The sequence below is a fragment of the Sinocyclocheilus rhinocerous genome, unplaced genomic scaffold (genome assembly GCF_001515625.1).
Source record: "Sinocyclocheilus rhinocerous isolate Xijiao unplaced genomic scaffold, SAMN03320098_v1.1 scaffold2466, whole genome shotgun sequence".
Lineage (NCBI taxonomy): Eukaryota > Metazoa > Chordata > Actinopteri > Cypriniformes > Cyprinidae > Sinocyclocheilus > Sinocyclocheilus rhinocerous.
This window is the reverse complement of record NW_015656265.1, coordinates 214,608-223,180: the sequence shown is the minus strand read 5'-3', so window position 1 is coordinate 223,180 and position 8,573 is coordinate 214,608. Positions and strand designations below refer to the sequence as shown.

Below are 8,573 nucleotides of genomic sequence, written 5' to 3'. Positions count from 1 at the left end.
AATCCGATGGCGGCGTTCCCGGGCAGTGAGGTGAGCGCGGCCGATCTGCATCGGTTCCTCCTCAGAGAACCCGAGTAGTGGCGGTGTGACGCTCCTAGCGCCGGGTGAGCGATCAGAGCTCTCGTGCCCGGTCTCCATATGGAGGTGTTGAGCTCTAAGTGCCAGGCGGAAATCAACCCGAGTGGCAAGTTCGACCAGCCCATCGAGTGTAGTGGGCAGCTCCAGGGAGTATATCTCATCCTTGATGCCTTCCGCCAGTCCGTGGAGGAAATGGTCCCACAATGCCTTGTCGTTCCAGCCACTAGATGAGGCGAGTGTGCGGAACTCGATGGCATAATCCGGTACTGGCCTGGTTCCTTGACGCAGCAGAGAGAGTGCTCGTGCCGCTTCGTTACCCAGAGCCGACCGGTCAAAGACCTTCCGTAGCTCCTGGGAAAAACGAGTGTAGGAACTGCAGCATTCGCTCCCATTGTCCCACATAGCCGTTCCCCATTCTCTAGCCACCCCAGCCAGATGCATTATCACAAATGCGACCTTGGAACTCTCAGTGGGGAAACAGGAAGGCTGTAGTGAGAAGGTCAGGGAGCATTGTGATAAGAAGGAACGGCATGAAGTGGAGCCGGAGGATTAAGGCGTGGCTCGGATCGGCGTCGCGCGGGTGCCCCTTCCTCAACCGACGCAGCGGCCGCGTGACCCGCCTGCGGGCTGATCGACGATTTGTTAATCTAATGAATAACTGATTTGTTAAATCAAATGAAAAATTGTGTGTTTGATTGGTCCAGACGCTACAACACCAAGCCAGCAAAGGCGTGAAACACCAAAGTCCGGGTAATGCAGTGGTGTGGCGCTCCCTGCGCACACATTCACCAAGACAGAGGGCTGAGAGGAATACTGGAAACGTCCAGTGTCGTACTCCCAATCCGGTCTCACTGTCCACAACCGAAATATTAATAGTGCAGAGAGTATAGAGGAGAGTGAAAACTCATAACGCGCCCATACGGCACAAAAACACATAAGACATACCCACGCCTAAAGAAGACAAAGACAGGAATATATAGGAAGTGGGAACGAGTACCAGGTGCGGGCTAATAGAGCGCGCAGCACCGCGAGTGAGTGCTGATTGCTCCACCACGTGTGGATGAAAATGACAGGACCAAAACAACCACCACGTGCAAATGACAACGACAGTGCACAGATGAGTGGCAGAAAGGAGTCGGAGAAGGTACCGGTACTGACAATAATAATATGGGCTGCAAGAAAATAATAAATAAAAGAGTGGGGCTGCTATGAGTGCAGGCAGAAAGCATCCATATTTCAACCCAGTGGCATGACAACACCCGCCCTCGTGGCCAAAAATACAGACCGGCCCACCGGGAATTCTCCCAATGCTCCCGATTAGCCAATCCGGGCCTGATTTAGGCTGTTGGTACATATAGTAATGGACACAAGGCAGAACTAAAACACTTTTGTCAAATGACCAAGCAGCAGTACGTTAGAATCTCAAAATTCCCAAATATCTAGAAATATTTCAGTCTATAAAAACTGCTTTATTATAAAAAACGGTTTTAAGGGTTTACACACAAATCAATAAGCCAGACATATAAAAAACAGTGCCTCGACTCCTTGACATAAACAGATGCACATATGTACATATTATGGACAGCAGATGGGGCCAAAAGTCATTAAACAGAAAGAGTTAAATTTGACATTGTCAACACTGTTTGTCCAGGTTAATGTAACAACACACACAGCAGCCAATGAAATTGCTGTATTTGAGACTATATTTGCATATGTGACGCAAAGGTACGCTGGTATATATGTATATAACACATCAGAGGCCATGTTTATTCATGACGGATGTCCTAATGGCACACTGGTATACATGTACGTAAACATCAGACATGGGACCCTATCATACACCCTGGCGCAATGTGACGCAAAAATATATATATTTTTTTGTTATTTAAAGAGCGCGTTAGTAATATGCGCCTATAGACGGGTGCACAACATGCGTACACTTTGCTTATTACACACACAGGGACGCGCAGCAGCACACAAACATTTTTAAAAATGAAAAATTTTATTGGCGCGAGCGCAACTGGTTTTTAAGGGAATGGAAGATGAGACTCTGATTGGTTTATGGCACGTTACGCCCAAAACACAACCATTACTCATTAAAAGAATAGGGACAACCCTTTTAGACCATGCACCGGGCGCGCTGACCATTTTTCCTGTCTTAAACTAGCAAAAGTGGATTCGGACATGCCCAAAGCACAATTGCGCCGTGTGCTTTAGACCATGCGCTTAGATCATTAAAATAGGACCCATTATATTTGTACATTAAGGAAAATGCGTAGTAGGTAATTGTGTGTGATATCAATCTTATGTCATGATTTGTCATGTCCTTTTTAATTGTTTAGTTCAATGTTCTTTCTCAGATAGAAAAGTCTACAATTTACATTGTAACATTCATTAATTTACTTAGCACAATAGATATCTGTAAAGCAATGCCACAATTAATTAAAGAAAGGATTAATATGTGGGTAAATCTAGACGTGACTCTGCTTTATAATGTATTACATGTTTGAACATGGCCAGAATGAGACACTTTCAAATTTGTTGTCATAACATGGTGAAACCGTGCATCTTTACACGAACTACAGAAACGCTGCGAAAATTAACACTTTAACATGGCCACAATGTGCGGGTCTCCACAAATAAAAAGAAATGCATTCAAAATTGACACGTTAATGTGGACAAATAGTGACCATTGACACGGTCAAATTTCACTCACTCCATTTAAAGACTTTTGGCCCCGTTCACCTTCCACAGTCAATAAACCAGTAATAGCTTATAAAAAAAAACCGCCTCGACACCTTGACATCAACAGATGTACATATAGTGCACAAGGCTGACAGTCAATATAATGTTGATAAAGATATACAACAATTGTATATATTTGTTGTGTAAATGCATGTTTTACACAATGTTGGACCGTTAATCAGTCTGTGCAATATAATAGTCTATTACTAAACTGCTAATTAAAGACAAGCAAATCCAAAATTTATATAAGCTATGTCCTATGCAAATGACAATATAAAGGACACAAATATTCTCTGCCATTAACAATGCATTGTAGCACTGGAAACATTCAGTCCAGTCTGTCCTCTTTGCATCTCCTGTAGTTAACACTAATTACACACTTTGCTTCCTGATACAGTGTGTACATTTATAGCGTGCTCTTTATCTTTATCCTTTACTTAACCCTCAAGCATCCTTCGTATAACAGCCCTTAATTTGTCCTTCGTAGACAAATTTGGGCACGAAGGTCTCAGCTGTGATCCGAATTTGTTTTTTTGTTTTTTGTTTTTTTATAAATAAATGTCATTTCACTGTCTTCGATAAAATAAAAACTATCAATTTATGCAGTTTTTTGTGATTTTTGGTGTTTTTTTTATTTATTTACCTCTAAAAGTACCAGACTTTTTTTTACGTAAAATATGCTTATTTTTAAGTTATATTTAATATTTCTTATACTTCAGTAAAAAAAAAATAATAATTCCAGTAAGTTCAGACAGCCAAAACTTAAAATTTTGGTGAGTTTGGTTACATCTGGTGACATATGATGGTATAAAAATATCAAAATATCAAAAATATCAATAGCCACTATATGGCTGTAGTACTCAGTGGCTGCATATAGGCTGAAATCAATAAACCATTGATGTAATGAACTTAACCTCTTAAGTTTTAGATTTTATCACAAATAAAAAGTGTAGAATAAAAAAAAAATTCTATAAGGAAAAGACAACGTAGGAGACAAACAAAAAACATCAAATTTCAATAACTCAAAAAAGTAAAATGGAACCAAATGGTGCCAAACAAGTAAGAATAAACAAAAAAATCTAACAAGTAGCATGTTTCAGACATTTTTTTTTTTTACATTTTCATAAACAAATCTTGCAGCAGGACTTTGATCTGAATTTGAAGTGTGCATGTGTGTGAGTGGCACAAAAAAAGCTCAGTCATTGGCTCATTCAATTCTTTTGTTTTGTATGTGTGAGTGACTGTTTTTATTTGACAAAATTAAAAATTTAAAACTTGCTGTGTTATAGGCCCATTCAATGCTTTGTATATAGGTTTGTGCATGTGTGTGTGTTAGTGTTTGCCACATTGAGAATGTTGTATAGACTCATGTGTATGTATGATCTGCATTGTGTTAGATTTATAGATTTTTGTTGGACAAATAAAAAAAATTCTTTGAATTTTAGTATTTCCCATTCATTTCCTATGGGTACCCATGAATGACAAATTAAGAGTTTATTTTTTTTCATTTTTTTTTTTCAACCACTTAACTTTGTTGAATCGAGTCCTCTTTTCTTTTGTTTGTTTGTTTTTGTTTGTGTTTGTGTTTGTGTGTGTGTGTGTGTGTGTGTGTTCAGGTGGCAAACTTACGAAAAGTAGCCAAGTCTTGAACCGCTCAGATTAAGAAAAAAATTTTTTTTTTTTTAAACAAAAACAAAGGGATTTTGCCCAAATTTGTCCCCAATGACAATTGAGGGTTAAACCCTCATAAATGCAATGGCAACCCCTCTGTGAATGATAGCTTTCAACTTCATTTATTAATTACTTTAACAAAATTAAAATAGTGCTGTAGAGCTTGGGTTGAGATAGGAAGATGAGCACAGCGAGTTTCTGAAAATAACAAGATAATGAAAAGTAGCTGAAGTGTTTTACAAATAACAACAAAAGAGTAGCTTAGCCAAACTTTCCGCTTAATGCAAACAATGTTCATCAAGCAATAATTTACACAAAACTCCAATAAGTACAATAAATACTGAGTAACTTACACTTTAGACTCAATGTTGCCAGTTATGTGTCTTTTTGTTCTGCAGACAGACAAAAAAAGAAGTCTTCGGCGTTTTTGAACGAATCAATCAGTTCAGTGTCAGAGAATGATTCGCTTAAATCAGTCACCTGCTTTCTGAACAAATCAGTGTAGAGAATGATTCAAAGTTTACCTCATAGGCTACGTTTACACTAGTGTGTTTTCGTTTTAAAACGCATAACTTTCGCTTCAGTTACGCCTGTCGTTTACACTACTCCGGCGTTTTCGACCCTCAAAAATGGAGACTTTTGACAACGCTGCAGACCCCGTTTTAGTTTGAAAACTTCAGGGTTGTGTTTTAGTGTAAACGGACCAAAACGGAGACTTTTGAAAACGATGTCGTGGCTGCCCACATTTGCTTTGCGTATCCTTGACGACCGTGTAAATAATAACATTACGCTCATTGTTGTACCCATAGATATGTATAGGTAGATTCCCTTTTCTACCGCTCCAAGCACGTAGATGTGTCTACCATCTAAACAATATGGAATCTACCTATACATATCTATGGTTGTACCTGCATGAATGGTCATGTGACATGCGTTTTCGTTGTGTAGTGTGGCCTGAGAGAGTTTCTGAAACGCAGTGTAGACGAGAATCAGCGTTTTAAAATGAAAAAGCACTAGTGTAAACAGTGCCATAAATTGTTTCTGTCCAAAAAAATTTTTAATGAATCAGTTCAATGAATGATTCAATGATTCATTAGACAGTCATTTGTCGATGTAACTTCTAATCAAATCCACTAAAAAATGTAACTGTTTTCATACAACACAAGAAATAATGCTCTTTTTCAGTGCAAAAAGTTGCACAGCATAACTTTAACTCAGAAAGATTTAAATCTTAAATCAAAAATATTTGTTGGTAATAATTTACCTTTGAAAGTATACACTCAGACCAATGCAGGAAAGATAAAGAGTGCGATAGTGCCAGCGAAAGTTAGAGGAGATAGCCTGTCCGTAGATTTAGTTTTGTAGACATTTATTGTCTGAGCCTGACATTGGTTTTGGTCACTGCAGACACTCTCCCAGTTATTTCATTTATCTCCAGATAAATGAACCGAGGCAAATGTATTGAGCTGTAGGAAGTGTCAAGCTTTAGTATCTGTGTCGACTATCAGACAGTTTCTAGTAATTAAAGATTGTGAAAGTGATTTTTTTTTCAGGTTCAGAGAGTGGGGGTTTTGAAGAGATAGAGTGTGTTGTAAACTTTGCTACTTTTACTTAACTTATAACTTAAACTATTGCGATAAAAGTAAAACTAATTATATTTAAGGATGTCTTGTATCCATTTACATTTTAAGATAGCGTCTATAACATAAGTCCACAAAAATATGACTTCTCAAAAAAAACATGGTCCAATGTACAGTACTGTTAAAATGTACTACTATAACTTACCTGATGGATATTACTGAAATTGATATCTTGAAATGTTAGCAAAATGGAAAAAGGTAGCACTGACTGAACCTGCATACAAAAGAAAGCTAAAATGACGAATGGTACGGCAGTGTTCCTCAAATCTTGCCCTGGAGGGCCAATGCGCTGCAGAGTTTAGCTCCAACCCTGATCAAACTCACCTACCTGTGATTTTCTAATGATCCTGAAGACATTGATTAGCTTGCTCAGGTGTGTTTGATTAGGGTTAGAGCTAAACTCTGCAGGAAAGTAAATCTCGTGGGCCAGATTTGAGGATCCCTGCTCTAGGGTGTCACTTTGGTTACATACATTTATAACATCTGAGAGAGCTAGCTGTTATTTGGTTAGGTTGATAATACCCGAAGAGAGCTAGCTATTAGCATTCATCTCAAAGGCAGTTAGCTTGGTTGTGGTGTTTAAGTCAAAGAAAATGAAGTTATTTAAAGGGATAGTTCAACCAAAAATAAAAATTTGGTCATTAATTATAACCTCATGTCGTTCCAATCCCGTAAAACCTTCGTTCATCTTCGGAACACAAATTAAGATATTTTTGATGAAATCTGACAGCTTTCTGACCCTGCATAGACCGCAACACAACATGACACATTCAAGGACCAGAAAGGTAGTAAGAACTTCATTAAAATAGTCCATATGACATCAGTTGTTCAACCATAACAACTCCATTTTATGAAGCTACGAGAATACTTTTTGTGTGCAAAGAAAACAAAAGTAACAACTTTATTCAACAATTTCTTCTCTTCCATGTCAGTCTTCGGATAAACTCTCACAGTGGTGTTTAAGTCAAAGAAAATGAAGTTATTTAAAGGGATAGTTCAACCAAAAATAAAAATTTGGTCATTAATTATAACCTCATGTCGTTCCAATCCCGTAAAACCTTCGTTCATCTTCGGAACACAAATTAAGATATTTTTGATGAAATCTGACAGCTTTCTGACCCTGCATAGACCGCAACACAACATGACACATTCAAGGACCAGAAAGGTAGTAAGAACTTCATTAAAATAGTCCATATGACATCAGTTGTTCAACCATAATTTTATGAAGCTACGAGAATACTTTTTGTGTGCAAAGAAAACAAAAGTAACAACTTTATTCAACAATTTCTTCTCTTCCATGTCAGTCTTCGGATAAACTCTCACAGGTAAGAATGTGTTGGTTTGTGTTTTTAATATGTATTAACTCAATAATACAGGATTATAAAGTGGTAACTTTTTAATGTCGCATTAGCTAACGACTTTGTTTTGTTGTATTGTGTTAGTTTAGCAAAGTCTTTTGCAGATATATATATTTCACAGTCTTTGACCATTCCAGAATGATGGACAACGTACATATAGCCGCCCATAGAAACAGCTGCTAATGAGGCATCTATGTATGTATATCTATGTCTGCATATACCAACAGCTGCTAATGTGGTTATGCTAATCTCAACTCTCTGTTAGGAAATTGTGTTTTCCTGCATGGCTTCGACAACATACAGCAATAAATGTCCCATGGAGTTAAGAACGATATTATTCTTGTCTATAAAAAGACGTTTAACTGTAAATCACAGAACAATCGGTTTCTGAAGAGAATACAAGCAACAAATTGTCAGTGAGAACGATTTAAAGGGTAAATGCTGCAACTCATCATAAACGGCTGCAGATGTCACAGCAAAAGAGCACCGCCGTATGTTTGTGAACAAGCTGAACCCCACATCTCTGACTAACTGATGAACGGCAGATTGTCTTTCACGGGAGCTACCCTCCCTGTGGTCGTCTGCGTTTACAGGCCACTGCCTCTCAGAGCAATCAGGCCCCAGCAGGCTTTACTGCGCAAAACCAAGCAAGCCCGATAGTGTGCATATGAAGGCACTGTAGATCAGCCATCGGTGTCGCTCATCACAATGTCCAGTCCAAGCGGGGTGAGTCACGGTGAGCCACATTCACTGTCACAAAACACTGATGGTACCACACCAAACCACTCATGGGAATCAGGACAGGAAATAACCATTTCCGACATTGTATGTTATACTTCATAACGGAGTCAAAACGAAGCTGTATTTATCTGCTTGAGTAAGTCATCGAATCACATTACCCACAATTCCAATGAATGACCTAGATGAAACATTAATGGATGTGAATCATGTTTGTTTGATGATCTGTTATACACGTCATAAGCACAGAAGCCTGTGGGACAGTCTGGCAAAATGTCTCGCTCAGGAAAACCCAGCCAAGCAAATTAATTAAACACTTTGCCACATGCTGAAACAAACCCAT

The 8,573-nt window shown here is 38.6% G+C and overlaps 1 long non-coding RNA gene across 1 annotated transcript; it reads right to left on the bottom strand.

Moving 5' to 3' along the window:
• Positions 1-4,645: 4,645 nt before the first annotated feature.
• On the bottom strand, positions 4,646-6,354 carry LOC107719946 (uncharacterized). Its single transcript, XR_001637567.1, has 3 exons — positions 6,280-6,354; positions 4,848-4,886; positions 4,646-4,692 (listed from the first exon to the last, which is right to left on the bottom strand). It is a non-coding gene; the product is annotated as an uncharacterized LOC107719946 (long non-coding RNA).
• Positions 6,355-8,573: the final 2,219 nt, after the last annotated feature.